Here is a 19,759-nt window from a genome sequence, read left to right as displayed (position 1 = left end):
CACTTTCATCGATTATAGATATATCATCAAAAAAATCTAGACAAGTCCTTACATGTCTGCGCAAAGCGAAAATTCGGCCATGGCGAAAAATTCGGCCGCGCGTGCGCGGTTGAATTTTTTCAAAAATCAACAATAATTTAAAACAAATTAATCAAATTTCCAAAAATAAAGTTTTGCTATTAGTTCTAAATATGTCATTTCATAATATGAATTGTAATTTATACAAATGTTTTTGATAGATAGTCATTTTTTTTGATATATAGATACAGAGTTTTTTTATATATTCGCCATACTATATTCAATATCATTTTCTATATTACTTTGATTAATTTTTAACTTTTCAAAGAAATTGGATATTCCAGGATGACATTGTTCAAATTTTCCAAAAAAATGGCGATTAAAAACCTCCGCAGAATTAAAGGTCAATGGAATATTATTTATGACTCGGTCATAGGCATTCCAAGTTTCAACTGGATATTTCGTTCCTTTCAGATAATTTTTTTCGAAGTATTGGAAAAAATGTGACAAGTTTATATCTGGGAAAGCTGACGATTTTTTTAGGATTTTTGTGTACTCAATTTCGACAAATTCTGGAGGAACAAATGCCAAAGATGTTATGCATTTCATATAAAATCGAAATTCATAGTTTTTTTAAAAACTCAATACTTAATCCAAGTTTCTGAAGTTTTCTCCAAATGGTCTGTCCAAAGTGAAATAAACAAAAATATATTTTAGATTTTGTTGCTTTTTTAAAAGCAACGAAGGCAGCAAATTCAAAATCTATAACTATAATAGGTGGAAAGTTCGGTGTGCATTTTTCCACGACGAAATTGATTGCTCTGAGGTAGTCACACTCTTTTTTTGTTTTTAGAAGAATATAGACAAGAGGATAGACTTTTGAAGCAACGCTTGCATGCAGAATGTATAGTTGATAGAAATCTTTAGGGCAAACTTTGAAGGTACCATCAGCAATCAGAATTTGAGAATTTTTGAGGTGGAGTAGATTTTTTTCTGTTGCAAAAACAACAATCCTATCATTTACTTCATTTCCAGTATCAAGCAAGCAAAATTTTTCATTTCGAAGAGTACTGATCTGAAGTTCTTCCAAATTTCTTGATTTATCAACAGTGATTGATTTTCTCTTCCGAATATTTTGAATATTTTTATAAATATGTTTTTTATTTAAAATTGGTAATTCGAATGATTTCGTATCACATGTTGAAACAGAATATACTTGGTGGGTAGTATAAGCACTGTTTTCAGCCAGATTTTTTATCTTGAATGATAAAAAAGTTTTTGATATATCATTTTCGGATAAAACATGATTATGATTATTTGTCGAATCCATTATTTCAGTTTTTTCAGACAGAGTCGTTTTTAACTTCGCTGAACAATTTCTGTTTTGGCAGCTCCAAGACTGCCACATCTTCGTAGTGTGATGCTCTGTATAAAAAAAATTTTTTATAAAAAATCATTTTCTTGCCTTTTTCGGTGAGTATGAATTGAAATTTTGTAGAATCATTACCCTTTTGTGCCATTTTTTATATGCGTAAACAAACAAACCACGCTCAAAATTTTTGTGCCCATTGGCGCACGCGCGGCCTGAATTTTCGTCATATCGTATTTTCTTCTTACAATTACACTTTCATCGATTATAGATATATCATCAAAAAAATCTAGACAAGTCCTTACATGTTTGTTTTGAATAAGCAAAATCATTTTTCATGATCGACTGTGAGTGCCTTTTTGATCATAGATGCAATAAAAGACGATGTCAAAAAGCTTCATTCGTGATTTTTTCGAAGAATGATCCATTCCGAATAAAATTGTCTTATTGCAACTTTTTTTAAAACATCTAAGTAATTCTTTATCCGGTTTCCTATTTTCTTAGTTTATAAATTTTCATCCCTTTCGAACAAACAGGACATAAAACTCTTAAGGCAAGTTAATTCTCGCTTTTTAGGTATTATTTTGTACTTTCAACAGCAGATTTTTTTTAAAGTAGCTCCAATAATCGCATATTACCGTAAAATATATAATTATTATACGCATGCGCGTATATGATATTTTTATATGATTTTTAGAACGTTATCTCATGATTACAAACAATTAGTTGTAAAAAAATTATTTTGATCAGTTTCATATACTAAAAAATAATTTCTTTATAAAAGAAATTATTTTTTGATAGTACTTGTTCATAAGTAATCTTTACAATGTGTTTTGTCTAATTTTAACAAAACACATATTTTATGTACAAAGAAATATTATTTCTTTGTTTCTCATACATATTATATTAGAAATTACCTCTTAAAAATAAGCTGCATATTTTAATAAATTTTTTTAAAAATCACTTTTTTTGGTTACGCAGCGGAAAGCCTTGCGACACCTTCCAGACAAGCTTTTTATCTTTCTTAAGGGGATCTCGGCTATAATTAATAAGAATAATGATTGTACTAGAAGTCAATTATACCTAGTATAGACACCCAGCTGAATCATGAATTTTAAATCTGTCAAAGCCATTACCAAATTAAGAAAACCATTAAATGGCTACGATCTATGTACAGCTGGTAGTAACATCTCAGAATTATTAATAACCAGGTCAATTATACATGTCCTAATTGCACGTCATTCAGTTATATTAACTCATCTAATAAAATACCCGCATTTCTGCGGAGAAAAATTGCTGCTCTATCCAGAACCAGACGTTGGCTCTGAGGACTTTTCGCCTCGTATTATTTTTATTCCTTGCTAGTGATGTATACTAACACTAACATTTGTAAATAAGAAAATAACATCTTTTTTTGAGTTTGAAGTTATATAGTATTTAAATTATTTTCATTATTTAATTGAATACACGAGTGTTTTAAAATTTCATAAATTTCATAAATTTTAAAATTTTAATTTCTATATAGGATTTGATAATTACATCAATAACTAATTATTCTAGTGGTTTGCCATACAACAAAAATTCAAGTATTACACCAATAATTTATAAAAACACTTAATTTTTTTTCTTAGATATAATTAAGTTTTATTTATTAGAAATTTCTAATTAAAATATAAATGAAATCGCTTCAATTTTTTTTCATTCGTTAATAAAAAAATCAATCATTAATGTTTATATGTATTTTTGTGAAGATAAATGTCTTACACCAGTATTAATTATTTATAAACTTTAATAAAATAGTTCATAAAAGTAGTTTATTAGTAAACTACTTTTAGAGTTATTTAGAAAATATTTTTTTAATTCTATTAATATTATATAAAAACTTTTTTAAAATATATTGTAATATCTTCATAATAGGATACATTACATTCACACATACTAATTTTATATGAATTTCTTTTTTAATATTATTTAATAGGACAGAAAATCGTCTAATGGAGGCAACATCACACAAATTTAATACAGACTTTTCTACCATTTTAAAATCCAAACAATGTGTAAATTCTATCTGTACATATAGTATAGATGTAAAAGGTAATTTTAATAATCTTATTGTTATAAACATGAAAATAATGCAATATTTAAATCCTCTTTTACAGTAATAATATAATCGAAGATTTTTAAATCAAATTGGCGATTATTAAAAATTTATTATTGCCTTGAGCTACTATAAGTATCACAAAGAATCAAATTTTTTTACATTTAGACAATATATTTTTAGATATTTGTAATTCTAAAGTTTTCATACTTACTAAAGAATCTTCTGTGTTATTTGATATAACTGCAAATACGTTCTTTGATTTTTTAAATTAAAAAAATTGAGTCATACCAAAAAATTGGTTTTTCTAATTGCGTACGTTACTTCTACGTACGCAATTATTTAAATTTTAAAATACTTAATTAAGTCTATTTTAAACGAAATAAGATACATGAATACCAGCTAATTTATGTATATGTGAAATTTAAAGACTCTTTATATGAATGAATTCAAGATACTCAAAACACTTTAATTTCAATATGTTATGTTGAAATTATTGTTAGATGACAAAGTTTGATATTTTTCTTACGACTGATGCGTCATTATTCTCATTTAATACTTTACATAAAAAATGACTGCGCATTTTATTCCTAATTAAAGATGTTCACAGTCATTTTAGGTATTATCGTATATAGTTGTGTACTAAATAGTACTCGGAATTTCCTCAAAAGAATTTATTACGTTTTGGAGGGAGTTTTTTAATTTTTTATACGCAATCGGAAATAACGATATTTTCACAAAATATTGTTAGCTTTTATGGATATTAACATTTTTAATACATGAAATTTTAAAAATTGCTTAACTTGATAAAAACGAACTATTTAAATCTCGAAAATTCATGTTAGTTGTAATAATATGGCAAATATTACGATTGAAAAAAAATGTAATTCTCTAGGTAAAACTGAATAATTGATTTCGCAAATTATATGCATTATCAGCATTCTTTATAATTAACATGGAGTATCAACCACTATTTGGTCTTGATAGTAAAATATTTTAAATGTATGCAGATAACTTAAATAAAAAAAGATTTCTATCGTTTTTATAAAAAATTGGATATTCCATATCAATGTCGTTCGTTTTAAACAATAAATTAAAAGAATGCAGCGTTAAAAAAATGTACCTTTAATAATTTTGTCATGAAAATAATAATACGCGTATTAAATACCACTGGAACCATTAACTATTATACTAATCATCACTTAATATATTTTTATATCAATAATTTCTTATATGTTTGCACCCTTAAGTCACTTTACCGGTTTCTCGTAATTTTGAATCTCTCTAATTTTAAGATTATGAATTTTTATGTGACGGTGAATCAAAAATATACAATAGGCGACGCTAGATAATCTCAAATCAAAAAAAGTGCTAAATGTTTAATATATTAAAAACTCCAATTAAATAGTTTTTAAGTTACATATCTATAGTATAGAAATATATTTTAATTATTAAAATCATTACTATTTCCCAAAAGACTGTCAACTACCGTTAAATATGCATCTGTCAACCACCGTTAAATATACATCTGTCAACTACCGTTAAATATACATCTGTCAACTACCGTTAAATATGCATCTGTCAACTACCGTTAAATATGCATCTGTCAACTACCGTTAAATATGCATCTGTCAACTACCGTTAAATATGCATCTGTCAACTACCGTTAAATATGCATCTGTCAACTACCGTTAAATATGCATCTGTCAACTACCGTTAAATATGCATCTGTCAACTACCGTTAAATATGCATCTGTCAACTACCGTTAAATATGCATCTGTCAACTACCGTTAAATATGCATCTGTCAACTACCGTTAAATATGCATCTGTCAACTACCGTTAAATATGCATCTGTCAACTACCGTTAAATATGCATCTGTCAACTACCGTTAAATATACATACATGCAGTATGCTTAAAAATCATCATCTGTAAATTTTGTGACACAACGTGAATCCAAATGGCCGAAAGAATTTTTATTACTCACAGGGTATTTTAAGATTAATTGATATAATATATGAATATCAGAAATAATCTCAGGTGTGTGATAACATTACACGTCAAACAGTCCTATTAGCTGAACCCACTAAAATTTAATCGGTTTATGAAACTACATACGTAAATATATCATGTCGTAGTTGTTCATTCAAAGGAGCATGAAAATAAATGTCGCATAAAACACATACACTTTCCTTACTTATTATTTGAAATTACCGCGTGACATCTAGCATATCACATTCTTCCCATCACTTGCAATCTTGGCTAAACTAGTAGTTGCGGGAAGATTGAGGATACGGCCTTCATCATTTAAACTTTGCGAAGATATACTAAATTGACATTAGCAAGAGCTTTTAATCGTATATGTTATATTTCATAAGTTCCTGGTGTGCAAAATACGTTGGCTGAGTTAGTTTATATTTAGTACTTGACATATTTATAAAGAAATAATTTGATGTATTTAGTTTATTATTATATATATATATATAAAATAAAAGAATAAATATATGTCATCTATGATAAGTATTTTAAAATTTCTAATACAATGACTTAACTTATTCTAATACTATTATTTTGCATAATCAAAAATAAAACTTATCGGTACATTTAATATACAAGCGTAAATTTATAGTTAAAAATACCATAGCGTTTTCTTATTTCGAAGAATAATTTATATATTTATTTATTTAGGTCGTGGTATTATTGATATAAATTTGATGCTTAATACTGAATCAGTGCTTGTAAAATCATCACTCAATTTCAATATTTCTTTATCATATATAAAGAAACTACAGAATAATAAAGAGATGTTGAAATTTTATAATATAATCTTATATAAAGGCGATAGAAATACATTTTCCTTTAATTTTGCTATTTTGAACTACAAAGAAGTAATTTTTGCATAATGTTATTTTCAACCAATAACATTATTTATAGAGTACAAACTATATTACCGTATCAATTGACAGTAATAAAGAAACTGTAACTGAAGAAATTAAGAATATAATTACACGATTGCCAGCATATATAAACACACTCACAATGGCAACTACATTATATGTATTTAATTTTTAAATATTTTATTTTTTTACGAGTTATGTAACATCTATTTTTTTGATGTATAAAATAATTCCATAATTTTTAATATAATCTTTTTTCATACCTAGAGAATTAAGGGTTATAGAATGTAATTTACATAGATATATTCTTAAATAAATTTATTTGAAGGTTTCCAATATGTAAATGCATATTTTCAACAAACATAACATTTATTCATTATATATAATAAAAAAGTTTTTTATTGAAACATACGAATAAAGTCCATGAACACCACCTTCATACTGGGCTGCGTTACTTCTCTTTTCAAATCGTAATTTGCCTGCATACAAATCGTCACTAAATAATATCACAATAAGTTTGTTTATCCAGCCTTGACAAATACTGTGCTTGCACTATTGATTTAACACCCAAATCCTGAAATGCGTGTTTCATACCACTAACAAGATAGGGAATAAATGAGTATAGACTTCCTTTATCTAGTATTGTTCCACTTACTCCTTGTGCAACTTTTACTTTGTCTTCATCACTAATTATATGATCTCGTAAAAACTATCTTTTTTAGTGATTTTATATAATAATTGTACCTAAAGTATCTAATTTGACTTGTTTTATTTTCCATTGCTCCTATCGACCCCATACCTATCACAATTAATTAGTTGATATTTGGTAATTATGATAACCTCGATATTTTTTCACACGCACACCGTCATGTACAAAATATTCACCTGGTGCTTCTTGTGTACCAGCTAATAATGATCCCATCATAGCTATAATTGTTTATTTGAATATTATCCATTTCTTTCGGATATAAAATTATTACCCGATGACGCTCCTAGTGTTAATGCTTTTTACTATATCACCCACACAACTAATTCCACCATCAGCTATCACTGGAATTCCTATAATATTTTTCACAAATATGTTGATTTATAAGTCAAATATACCTAATGCACTACAATGTGATGCTACATTATATACAGATGTAGCTTGTGCTCTACCAACAGCCATTACTTCTTGAGTTATACAAATACTACCACTTCCCATTCCCACACGTATAACTATCAGCTCCAACTTGAACCAAGTTTTCAGCTTGTTGTCGTGTTACAACTATATAAAATAAATAATTTTCTATTTTGTAGAAAATATTACCATTTCCTGCAATAACATCAATTTTAGGATAATTCTAATAAAATTGGACTATTAGTGAATGTTGCGAATTTAATACCCATCAATTTCTTACTTAGATTTCTAATTATTTTGAAAAAAAAAATATATCTACAAAGATGTTAACCCAGATTCTTGTATTAAAAAAAAATTTTTTTAATTGGGTGTAATATTTAAGTTATTCATAAACTGTTGTTATTTAAACTTATTTGGATGTGTGATTTATCGAAACAAGTCCATTATATTTTTAAACGTAAAAGTAACATTAAATTTTTCTCTTAGAATAATAATAACAAAATTCGATATAGCTTATAAAATCCTCTTAAAATAATGATAGTTTTCTTTCATGTAGTCGATGTAAATATTCAGTATTATATGAATTTTTATAACATACATGTTCAAAAGTTGCATTATTTTGGTGTAATTTGATATATTGCATAGTGTGAAAATTCTTAGTATTTCAACTAGAGAGAGTAAAAAATACTATCATTACGTTATTGTTGTGTGATATAACATATTTTTTAATCTATAGAGAAGCCAAGTTTTTTTCAGCCTATAAATTATATTCTCATTAAAAAGTTTATAAATTGTTAATAGATATTAATATTCTCTATAAATAGCTGCTTTATGATTTAGTTTTAAGTTTGACACTTAAAATGAAATAATGATCATTTTAGTAAAATTAATATCCGAAGTTTTTTAATTTATGAATAGAATATTAAAAAGGTCCTATTTTTTAGGAAATTCATCTAAATCACTATGGTGATATTTCCCGAGTAATCGATTATAATCACCGCTGCTCAATTCATTTGATCAATATGATTATAATTATATCCAATTCATTAAAATCACCATGGTAATGATTCCTGAGTAACCAATTATAATCGACATGTTAATATTTCCTAAGAAATTCATAAAAATTACCTTGGTAATAAATACAAGTGAATTTATAATAATCAGAATGGTAATATTTCCTAGTCAATTCATTCAAATCGCCATGGTAACAATTAGTCAATTCATTAAATCACTATGATTATAGTGGTATTCAATTCATTTAAATCACCATGGTAATACTCAATATTTAATTAACCAAAATCAATATGGTAATATTTCCTAAGCAATTCATGAAAATCACCGTAATAATATTTCCTACGTAATTTATTATAATCGCCATTGTAATAAATACTAGTGAATTCATTAAAATCGCCATAGTAATAATTACTGCTCAATTCATTTAATCAATATGATTATAATTATATCCAATTCATTAAAATCACCATGGTAATAATTCCTAATTAATCTGTTATAATCGACGTGCTAATATTTCCTGAGAAATTCATGAAAACCACCTTGGTAATAAATACTAGTGAATTCATAATAATCAGCATGGTAATAATTACTAGTCAATTTATTAAATTACTATGTTAATAATTACTAGACAATTCATTTAAATCGCCATGGTAACCAATTAGTCAATTCATTAAATCACTATGATTATAGTGGTATTCAATTCATTTAAATCACCATGGTAATACTCAATATTTAATTAACCAAAATCAATATGGTAATATTTCCTAAGCAATTCATAAAAATCACCGTAATAATATTTCCTACGTAATTTATTTTAATCGGCATGGTAATAATTAATATTCAATTTATTGAAATCATCATGGTAATAATTACTAGTCAATTTATTAAAACCACTTTGGTAATATTTCCTACGTAATTTATTATAATTGACATAGTAATAATTAATATTGAATTTACCAAAATCACTGTGGTAATAGTCACTAGTCAATTGATCTAAACCGCCATAGTAATAATTAATAGCCAATTGACTAAAATCGTCGGTAATAATTACTAATCAGTTCATACAAATCACTGTGGTAATATTTAATAGGCAATTAATTAAAATCGCTATGGTGATATTTCATAGGCAATTTACAAAAATCACTATGGTAACACTTCCTACATAATTTATAATTGACATGGTATTGGTGAATATTCAATTCACCAAAATCACTATGGTAATATTCCATAGGCAATTAATTTAAATCGTCATGGTAATAATTACTAGTCAATTTATTAAATCACTATGGTAATATTTCCTACGTAATTTATTATAATCACCATGATAATGTTTTTAAGAAATTGGTGAATATCACTACGGTAACAACAAAATGTCATAATATCAAATACAGAAAAGTGTTTGATAAGCACTAGCTCAATATAGGATATATCTTATTACTAATTTTTTATGTTTATTATTAAAATCCAAAAAAATAGTAAGTCAAAAAACTATATCTCTACTCTAATCTCATATGAGATAAAAATTATTATTGTTTTTTACAGTTGAGTTACCATTACTTTGGTGGTAAAGTATTTATTTGAAATGTTTATAAATGTATTTTGGCAAATAGCATCATATATAATACTCGAGAAATTTATCGTTAAAGCATATGAAGACTCACGCGGAAGCTTCATTATAAAAATCTTATATATATACATATACGTTATTTGAGTGGATAAAATATTTTTAACAACATTTAAGCATTCATTATATACTCTATTAAAAAAACAGTATTCACACACACTCCATCTCTAATAGGGATTTTGTCAAAAATTTATGACACTACGTAGTAGTAAATTTAGACTTATGATACAAAAAAGCCAGTTCGAGTTTTATAAGTGGGTTCTATCCATTCGTATTTCATAGGTCGAAATGAGCAGCGGAATGCTTGAGATAATATTGGGATGTCTAATTATTATGTGAAACAGTATAAAATAAATTCAAAATTGAGGATTATAGTTAAATTGGTTATTGTTAATGCACCTCTCCACGAAGTATTTATGACTAGTTTTCATTCTACAGTATAGCAAGAATTATTAGCCTAGGTGGAATGTTTAGTCAGAAGTGAATTACCCCCTACTATTTCATGCTCTTAGCTAAAATTTCTAGCATCATTTAGTAACCAGTGTTTGTCTACTTAAGAACATATAATGAATCAAAAATTTTCTATTTTGAAAAAAAAAATGAAATGATTATGATCACATCAATTCGACTTATATGTTATGTATTTAGGAGTAAAAAGGTACAACAATTTCAGTATAATGTGCACATTAATCAATTTTATTGTATCTGATATACCATTGGCATAAATTCTGTGAAATTTATAGAAAATACAAGTAAGGATTCAGTAAACCAGCATTGTATTGAATCTTATTTATTGTATAAAGACTAGTTTCTCATCTATCTAGTCTTGTGTACAAAATATGCAAGTGCTTATATAAAAGACTAATTTACTGCGAATTCAACAATTTTAAATGAGTGGTTGTCATTTTGCCAATAGATGGTTAATTTTGCCAGTAAGTTTTATTATTACTATATTTGTTGGCTCTGCTCCAAATACAGACTTACGTAGTGCTTGAAAAGATTCCTTTCTAGAGGGAAGATATTTGTTAACAGACAGATGGTCCTACAATTAGGAGCTAGTGCTCGTTGACAATCGGTTGCGAGTTCTACGCTTGTTCTGAACTTCTGTTTCCGATCTTTCGCATCCCTGAATAAGTTTGAAAAAAACTAAGTGATTGCATATCTGTTAAAAAATTACAGATCATGTTAGCAGTAGGAAGAAGGTCAGATTGAATGATGATACACTGAGAGTAAATTCCTGCCTCGTTTAACTGATTCACATAAAGTCAGCTTCTGAGATAGAGATAGGGTAGGAACGTTTTTTATTTAAAACGAGGATGTATAATAGATTAAATACTCATGCTACAGCTGAACAATAAGCCGATTTCTAGCGGTGCAAGTAATGATGATTATTTCCGGTTCGGTGTCTACAGCGTTCAATCAAGCTTTTCTGACCAACTTAAACTTTACAGCCTAATAACTTGCATCAGTGATTTCACACTGTAACTATAATATGAAGTTATCTTTGGTGTGTGAGACTCTAGAAAACTATTTAAAATTGTATCCACAATGCACTGCTTCTAAACCCTATTACTAAAACTGCTGTTTTACGCCCCTTTCACCTAGAACTAGTTTCAAGTCCGGTTAAGGTAATTATTGGCCTTAAAAAATCCACAATTCGTTGTACATTTGACTACTATAACTATTAGACACAAGTAACGACATGCATTTATTTTCGATAAGCGACAATTATTTACTTTTTATAACACTATTTGATTAATATTAACCATTTCATTAACAGTTTGATTTCAGTGACATAAACTAGTTGAAAGTTAATGATTCATTTGAATTTCTAGTCATACATTACTATATATGCCTTTTTGTACTAAACGATTTCCTAAAACATTTCAAAAATGTGTGGCCTAACTCTAAGAATGTAGCTGCATTTTTACTAAGATCAACAAAATAGAAATGTTATTATGCTCGTAGATTTTGTAAAATTCTTTTTAACTTTATTTTTTTTTATTAAATTACAAAAAATTTCAAAATATGAAAATAAATTTTCATATATTAGATATCAGCGAACAATAATATATTAAATAATATTTTGTAGTATTTAAGTTAAAGAAGAATATTGTAGCAAACACGCTGGTGCGTATAGGCAGGACTAATTTTTTTAGTTTCGATACAGCTACTTTTCAATGTGAGAAAAGTTAATTTTACTTTTTAATCGGAGAAAAGTTAATTTTACTTTTTAATCGGAGAAAAGTTAATTTTACTTTTTAATCGGAGAAAAGTTAATTTTACTTTTTATCGGAGCAAAGTTAATTTTACTTTTTAATCGGAGAAAAGTTAATTTTACTTTTAATCGGAGCAAAGTTAATTTTACTTTTTAATCGGAGAAAATTTAATTTTACTTTTTAATTGGAGAAAAGTTGATTTTAGTGGGCTTATCAACCCCAAAGTATTTTTTTGAATATACAAAAAAGAGAAGCAGCCATGTTCTGTAGGTTAAAATTTGAGTATATTTAACTATCTACATAATAAATTAACTTTGCATACAATTTATATGTAGCTTAATGTAGGGTCTAGTTACATTAAAATCAAGTATTTTTAAATTACTTTTACATATAATCACTTGCCCTTTATCTCTGACATACTTTCGTTTAAATAAATTTATAAGTTATTCTTAAGTAATGAAGTCCCATATAAATAAATTAGCAAAAAAATAAATAGAGCTGTGTTTCTTAAAGTATTATTTGTGCAATAGACGAATAGATGGGCTATTACATAATAAATTTACTTGTTTTATGTATTTTATACATTCATTTGGTGTAAAGAATTTCCTTGTGATGAATCAACTACAATAACATCTACTTGTGCATTAACCAACTCCTCTAGACGAGTTCTATCTTCGTAATGAGTACTTATAGAAGCACCAACTAGTAAAATTATAAAAAATTATCATATTTTTGGAGATATTAAATAGAAAATTACCCATTAATTGCTTTCTTGAATCAAGTAAAGCATTAGGGTATTCTTTATCCTTTTTTATATCTGATCTTGATGTTAGTGATATTAAATTGCCGTTACAATCCACTATAGGTAGTTTTCCTAAATAATGATACAATAAAATTTTGTATAAAAATTTATGGAAAAGTAATAAATTTCAATTTTTATAAAAAAAGATTTTAATACAGATCCTCTCTTTTCTTGCTTTTCAGAACACCAGTGTGAGCTAGGTGTATAAGCATCTCTATGATCTTATGAAATTGTACTATAGTTTTATGTAATTGTTTTTAAATAGCCATCCATTACAGAGTTTAATTTTTTTAATAATAAATAGAGCATCTACTCCGTTGGATGAGTTATAGTTTCCTAAGTGTCTCAGAAAAGTAATTCACGAAATCAATAAACAAAACATTAGTGGTTCCTCATCAATTTTATCAAAAAGAATAAAATTGAAGCATAATTATAAAAGTCTTTTGATATAACATTACGGCTTTTAGCGCTAAAGGACTTAAAGACATCGATGCGCTGTTATATTCACTAATTATTTAGTACAGGAGTCCAATTACATGATAGTTTAAAATCTATCTACAATCTTTCAGTCACATAAAATCTAAAACTAAAAAAAATAATGGTAAGTCTTACCTCTAAAATTACTATTTGATAGAATACGTAAGTACTTCTATTAATGTTTGTATAAAAAAATACCATTAATATAATCTATTTAGCACTAAATTTGCAACTGGACATATAATATGTAGTATTACTTCAAATAATTAAAAATAATTTCAGCATATGATAAATTTGCTTAAATTCGGCATGCACAACAGATATATCAAGAATTATATATATATTATTAAATATCTAAATCAATAAAAATTGTTTTTGATATAGATTTTCTTAACTAATTTGTTTTGTAGTTTTTTGCTCGTGTATTAACATGCTACTCGATCATTTAAGGTGCAGATTTGTCTGTATCAGCTTATATAAAGAATCTTTAGGGAAAGATAATACTCATTCTTTTATCATAGCTAATAGTGTAATTTTTTCACTAATATAACTATAACGTAATATCATAATTTTCATGACTTTTTATAAGTGTGATAATGGGAAACTATCTAACAGAATTTTATTTACAAAAGTTATAAAGTTATCCTTTAACGAAACAATTGTGTCATAATATCACGTTTCACAATAAATTTACTAACAGTTTTTGATAACGATAAATATATAGAAAAATTTTTCATTTATGGACAGTACAACAATATTAATGTTAAAAAAATAGTTTCCATCATAATTTAATTTTTATTAAATAATAAGCATGTACAAAATTATTTAGACTTTAATTAATCTGTCAAATTTTACATTTTGTGGACGTAACCTAAAACATGTAACAATAATTTATGTCCACTGTTAAAATAAAAATAGGGTTTTGGAATTCACTCTTATCGTATCATATATGGAAGAGGCAATGATAAATAGATAAAATGCAATATTTCATATAAATGATGTAATTTTGAGGATTAATAGAATTATTTTGTTATAGATTATTGCATCTCTCAAGCATCATAAAGCATAAGGCAGTTTTCCTTATACTGGTGAAAATGTATTACATCATTAGAAGACTATTTCTCCAAAATTAAGTCAAATTAATTTTAATAGTGTGAAAATCACCATAGAGAAAACGTTTAATATTTTTCAGTCTTTATAAAAAAATTGAATTAGATTTCAATAATAAAGCCTATACATTAACTACATAAGGTCTAAATTTACTTGATATTAAACAAACAAAACTAAATCTTAATACTTATAGAGAGTGTCTGTCATCTACTTTATGAAGAGAAATCTAAGGTCAACTTTTAAGATGCTTGCGCTATTTTTATCTTTCTCATAAGCAGATTGCGTCACAAAAATAGCATCCTCATTAATTTTACGTGTTGAGTAAGCATTCTTATCAGTTAAGCCCTTACTTTTGCATGTGGTTGCTTTTATTATTCGACACTCTTTAAAAATAGCTTCGCTGTGTTACTTTTGTGATTTTAATAAGTTTTGGATCATAGTGGTAGTGAGAAATAAGAGAAGGCTTAATAATACAAATATAGTGAAATAATCTATCTATATAAACCATGGTAGAAAAGTATATTATATGGCTCGACAGACTCATATGTGTACATTTAATTTATAAGATTAATAATAAACAGATATTATTTTAAGTGGTGATGTACCACATAAAATAATAACATTAGGTAGTTTAGATAATACAAGTATTTCAGAATAAGCAAAGATTTTTTTTATTAGTGGCTATGTATCTGATGAAACTTTTGACTACGTTTTTGTATTTATAATAATTTTCTGATAAAGTCTATAGCAAAAACTCCACAAATTTAAGAGGTAAATTAGGAATTTAATTAAAAAATAATAAAGCCATATGATAAGCTATTAATTTTATAATGAATTCTCAACTTTATAAATTTATAATAAATTCTCAAATAAGTTACCTTTTCTTGCTTCACCCAAAAGTTTTCGTGCTTCCGATAAGGATATACCTTGTTTTCCTAGTGTTAAATTTTCGACCCTAGTCATAACCTATTCAAAAAAATGTTTATAAAATTAACTAGTGATAATATATACGAAAAAAAAACAATAATTTGCTTATTGATAAAAAATACCTCTTCTATTCGCACTTTCTTAGCCATTGATTTGTTGATGAAATCAATATCCCTAGAAGTCACCATACCCAACAATTTTCCACCAATTTTACCACTATCAGTTACTGGAAAGCCTGAAAACCCGTGTTTTTTCTTAAGAATAAATGCATTTTCAACATATTGATCCCCTGATACAACAATTGGATCACATATGAATCCTTGTTGAAACTTTTTCACTTTTGAAACCATATAAGCTTGTTTGGATGCGTCACAATTTGAATGGATTATTCCAATTCCTCCATGTAACTAGATTTTATTCAGTTAAAATTGTTAACCAATCAAATAATTACTGCCATAGCTCTGGCCATCTCTGATTCTACAATTGATGTTTAATATTTATATTGGGGATCCATTTTTTATCTTACCTGTAACAGTATCCATAGGGGAACTAACCAATGGTAGATTTAGCTTGATATTCTTTGTAAGTCTGGATGTTAAATTCTGTAAGAAAATGATCAAAATTTTTAATTTTATTATATAAATAAATACCACATCATCTGCAGTAAAATCGATATATCCTGGTAAAAGAATAAAATCCCTAATTCATTTAGTTATGCAACAGTGAATTCGAATGTATTATTCTAATTCTAACTTGTATGTAACACCTTTTCCTTGCTTAAAGAAATTTTTGGCGTCACATCCATCAACATATTTGTTTTCCATGATTCGACAAAATTAAAAAAGATAAACCAATTCTTTGAGCACGGCAAGGATTTATACTTAATCTGTTTCATATATTACAACAATGTTAGTAAAAGATTTTTTACGTAGGAGCGTTCTCTTACAAATTATTTAAATTCAAAAATTATTTTTATAAAAAATTTTATACTATACAGGATATCAAATGTTGTATATTTGACAATTTTGACTAGCAAAACTTTTCTAAAGCAATAGCGTGTAATCATCGCATAAGTTCGCATGTTATCGGTATGTTTTGTAAAGATAATTAAATCTTCGCTGAAGATTTTATCGTTGTTTTAAGGAGAATTTTTGCTCAAGTTGGTATTTCGTTAATACTTTTATAGTAGCCGTGTTATTGTTTAAGATTATATATTTTTTATGTTTATGTTAATTTATAGATTAGTGTTTATTATAAAAAACTTATTCAATGAAAACATTGAATAAATTTTTGACTAGTGACGTTTGGATTATTTTATTCTAAATTCACGTTATTTTTTGATATAATATATATGATTTATGAAGATATTTTCTCTCACTAAAGTTGAAACTTTAAAAATAAAATATGACTCCCCTATTTTTTGTATATTACATTTTATGTTAGTGCATCATTAACAATAATTTCAACATATAATTATTTATAGAGGTCGTGATATCATTAAGACGAGGACTATAGATTTACCAAATGATAAAATTTTCATTATCAAAGATTAAATCTATTAATCATTTGGATCTCATGCGTGTTTTGACTTTTCAGGTTCTATTGGCACAATCTTGGAAACACATCATGCATTAAAGGTCAAAATATTGGTTTTTCCAATGAAATAATGAAAAATTATTTTATATTAATTATTCATGTTATTTATTATGACTTAAAATTGTGAATTTATTATTTAATTATTAGAAATTTAATTTTTTGGATATAAGTTGTAAAGTTAATAACTATCAAAATCTGACACTATCTCTAATCTTATAACATATGTATTCTACGAAATTCGGATCCATTCATAGGAATTAAGGTAGATTTTGGTACGCCCTAAATGTACACAGGATAAATTCTAATTTTATTCTTAATGAAAAAAATTTAAATAATGGAAATTAGTATCAACAACACTCATAAAATAAATTGATCTTTAGACTTTGTACTCAATACAAAAGACACCATAGCCCCTTCATGTGTAAAGTTTATGTATTGTCTTAAGCTAATGAATGTATTATTGGAATAATTTCAAGTGTCCTTTAATTTTCTACTACTAACAAGATAAACTCAATTTTATCTGATAAATCTATGAAGTTAAGATTTGTCATATATCGAAGATGGGGCCGCTAGAACTACAAGGTGGCACTTCCACCTTTAATTAACTGTCATTACTCCACAAAAATACAGTTTACTACAATGTTTTTAAATCAATCCATCTGGTCACTTTTAATAATAAAACTTGTATCTGTTGCATTCATAATCTTGTCAAATTAAAAATTATAATTTTTATATGTAATAATAAAAATCTACTTTAAAATGTAGAATTGCGGAAAAAATTTAAGAATTCCGTGATTAAATTATATAGTATAACCTATATAACTTTGTAATATTTTTGTTATTTTTATTAACAACTTTATTTCAGTAAATAGTTAATTATACAACATTACATAAGATAAATAAAATATTAAAATAGTTAATAATATTATTAACATTCAGTTTTTTTCTTATGTGATGCTATGTTAAAATATCATAGTAATTGTCTATAATATCCACTAGAATCAAAACTTTAAAAAATATTCAAATCATATGTTAAATGAGTTTAAACTGGCTTAATTGGAACACTTTTTTTTAAAAGATTGGTCCTTTTTGTTTTGCAAGCAAATTTTGAATAAGATTAAAAATTTAGTTATTTACATTGTTCTGGATTCGCTTCGTATATGTTTGTTAATGGTCGTTGCATTTCGTTACCGATATAATTAAACAAGAAAATCTTGACATATCTATAAAGAATTATGGTTATTTTCGTGACAATATACATAATACAATCACGTTATCACAAAATCTTGCACTGATGCTGCCCTATTCTATATGTTTGTGTGGCAATTGAAATTTTTTTGGTAAACGTAGAGACACTGATGATGGATATCAATTTAAATGCACTACGTTAAAAAAAAATATTTCTATAAGGAAGGAAACATTTTTAAAATATGCATACTTCCAGTGTGGTAGATATTTTTATTATTTGTTACAATAATCAAAGCATGGCATATATTGACGATAGAATCCATACTGGCACAACTTCTAACACCAAAATATGCAAGTGGTAAAATGTTATTTATGGTTTTATGCCCAATAAACCGGATGTAGAGTTTTCTAAAATTGGTAGAGATGGAGTTATTTTTTAAACAGATCAGACTGTCATATCCAAAAGAAAATATAACCATGGCAGAATTCTTCACAATCAGTAGCACTGGATTGATGATAGAGTTTACGATAACATAAATTTTTTCTTGCGTATAACGCCAAGAAATAATAACAATCATTAAGGAATTATCCTTCTAATCGCCGTAGCGTCGTAGAGGAATCGAACATTTGGACGGATGTTTCTAAAGGAATTAATAGTTTAAGGGACTTTGGCTTCGACCACAGAGTAATAATCCATACAAGGTTTGTTTCCTCTGAGCAAGTACACACCAAGATGGAATCTACATTTGTGGCTTTTATGCATAAATATCGAAACGCGACAAATATAAACTCAGGGAGCATTCATCACTACTTTAACTACTTTATACATCGCCCAAAATGTTCTAGGAGTGAATTGTCGGCTAAATCACAGTGACCGTGTCTGGAATCCGACATGGGCGCATGCGCTCGACGAAAATCATATAAAATATTAAATTCCATATAATATCATTATATTTTTAAATAAAGTCTATTGTTCTTTCCTGACAATATTTTCTACTAAATAAAAATCAACTACGTACCATGATAGATTCTCCGAAGTTTTATCAGTCGGATATTTATACTGGCGTTTAAAAACAAAGCACCATACGCAGCCTCTATTTTGTTTATATGGACATCCTCTCTCGAAATGAACTGTCTTTTGTGTATTACTGTTACATATGTGAATTCTATGTTTTGTTAGGAATTGTTTTTTTTGTCACGAGGTCAAGCCCCTCGCGCAGCTTATTTGGCTGTGAATTTCAAGTTGGTCAGACTTGCTTCATAAACGCTGCAGGCGTCTCAACGGAGTTTTCCATCATA

At 26.8% G+C, this 19,759-nt stretch overlaps 1 pseudogene; it reads right to left on the bottom strand.

Moving 5' to 3' along the window:
* Positions 1 to 12,923: 12,923 nt before the first annotated feature.
* LOC139225508 (inosine-5'-monophosphate dehydrogenase 2-like) lies at positions 12,924 to 16,375 on the bottom strand (annotated as a pseudogene).
* Positions 16,376 to 19,759: the final 3,384 nt, after the last annotated feature.

The sequence above is a fragment of the Pempheris klunzingeri genome, unplaced genomic scaffold (genome assembly GCF_042242105.1).
Source record: "Pempheris klunzingeri isolate RE-2024b unplaced genomic scaffold, fPemKlu1.hap1 Scaffold_330, whole genome shotgun sequence".
NCBI classification, from domain to species: domain Eukaryota; kingdom Metazoa; phylum Chordata; class Actinopteri; order Acropomatiformes; family Pempheridae; genus Pempheris; species Pempheris klunzingeri.
Note: the sequence above shows the minus strand (reverse complement) of the source record. Positions and strands in the feature narration are given on the sequence as shown.